This window comes from Myotis brandtii, unplaced genomic scaffold (genome assembly GCF_000412655.1).
Source record: "Myotis brandtii unplaced genomic scaffold, ASM41265v1 scaffold374, whole genome shotgun sequence".
NCBI lineage: Eukaryota > Metazoa > Chordata > Mammalia > Chiroptera > Vespertilionidae > Myotis > Myotis brandtii.
In genome coordinates, this window is record NW_005364372.1 from 7,530,631 (window position 1) to 7,532,955 (window position 2,325).

Below are 2,325 nucleotides of genomic sequence, written 5' to 3' on the forward strand. Positions count from 1 at the left end.
TCTGTGGAAATAATTGGCTTTGAACAATGAAATCTGAAGCTAAAGTGAATAGATTTTGGAAAGATTTGTTTTAAAACTACATTGTCAACTAGTATTCCATAGTTAACCATTTATAACCTAGCATTAGTTTTCCCATTGCTAACCTTGCTAATTGAAAGTCACACGATGTCCCTTGGGCAATAAGTTTGGATTGCATTTCTTGTTTTCAGTTGATCTGTCCAGTGATGACGGCAAATAAAACATCTGGCTAGTTAGAACTAAATGGAAGAGATTAAAATTGCACAACTTCTGTTAATGAGGCACAACTGTCAAAGTTGTACTATTTCAGGAGGGATAAGGCTTATATATTTTGTTCTGGGAAGGGAGAGGAAAGGAAGAGATGGAGAGAGAGTAGGGAAAGGATAATAATCTAAGTTGACTAGGATTTTTGATAATGAGTAGAATGTGAAGAAGTCATGACATCTTGAGTGTCAGTCTTAGCACTGGTTTAAGTTCTATATAGTCTTCAGGTTGCAGCTAGAATTTAGGCTCAAACAGTGGAAGACAAGTTTGAGGTCTTCACTATAATATGTTCTAATTTCTAAGATATGTGCTAGATGTTTAATATGTTTGATGTCATTTAGTTGTTATACCCACCCTTCAAGTTTATTGCCATTATATCGATGAGAAAACTAAAAAAGATAAAATTGAAATCCTGAGGATTTAAAAAATTAGGTAACTTGCTCAATTTGTTATAATTGTGTATCTCCAAGGCCAAAAATATGATTCCAAAGGTTTATCAGAGTCATGTCTTATACTATCACTAGCAAGAATGCTCTAAAGACTTTATTTTAGATAATCTCTACTGTGAAAGTTGGACTCCACAGACCAGGTACATGACTCAACCCATCTACCATGCTCTAGTTAGCTCAATTCTGGCAACTACCTTTGACTATTAAATATTTTACCATTGACTGTTGCCTATGTCTAGATTACTAGGAAACGTAGAAACAAAAGAAAAGAAAAACCCAAGAGTAAATACCGCTTATGTATTCAGAAATTTGGGGTTAATCATTAAGTCACCAACACAAATATTAGAGATAAAAAATATTTTTCTTTGTACTTTATTTTAATAATAGTGGATTATTTTATCACTCAATTGCAAACATTAAAACATTTATTGTCTTTGCTCCTTTATTTGTACTTGTTTGGTTGATTCCATTAGAAAATACACAAAGATCATACTCATTCATTTAAACATGTTATAAATGAAACATATTTTAGCCTTACAGAGTCTATCAACAAGAATATTAAATGGACCACTTATACGATTGCAGTTACCTGAACAAAATGAACTGTCAACAAATCCCAGGTGTGTTTCATTTCAGCATATACAGCATTGGATGTTTCTGAAACAGTATGCACAGTGGAAAACACTTTAATGTACATGTAATATATATTTTTCTAACAAGCTTCAGAAGTACTCAAGCAATAAATGCACCCCTATAAAGAACACTAAAGGTGAAATATTAACAGGGGAGATTGTAATTATGGAATCAAATATTTAAGTAAACACTGAGAGTGTTATGCATTTGGATAACACCTTTCACAGTGCTACCTATGGTAGTTGCTTTGCAGGGATGTGAGATAAGCACAAACAGTTGAGTAATTGGAAAAAAAAATATAACATTGGCTTTGACTCAAAATTAGTGTCAACATCTGCTAATTTCTAACATTTTTGTTTTCTCTCATTGTCTCTCTGAATGTGTACATAATGTTTTCTGTTTGTTATATTTTTGTAGATTATTTCAAATATAAGTGTATTAGTCAACAAATTTCTATTGTATATTGAGTAAAATTATAATGATGTATTTAACTTATATGTGTTCTGGAGTCAAAATGTCTGTATTGAATCCTAGCATCACAAGGTAATAGATGTGTAATGCTGGGCAATTTACTTTACCACAGTGTCTTAATTTATGGCTCAATCTGTAGAATCCTATATAATAAAAGACTAATATGAAAATTGTCCCCTGGGGAGTTTGACTGGGAGACCAGGAGTTCGATCGCTCACTATGAGGTGTGCTGACCACCAGGGATAGAGAGTTAGAAACATCGATGAGAGAGAAACATCGAGCAGCTGCTTCCTGCATAGTCCCTACTGGGGATTTGCCTGCAACCAAGGTACATGCCCTTGACCAGAATCGAACCTGGGACCTTTGAGTCTGCAGGCCGACGCTCTATCCACTGAGCCAAACCAGTCAGGGCCATTTTTAGTTTTTTTGAGGAAACTCCATATTGTTCTCCACAGTGGCTGCACCAGTCTGCATTCCCACCAGCAGTGCA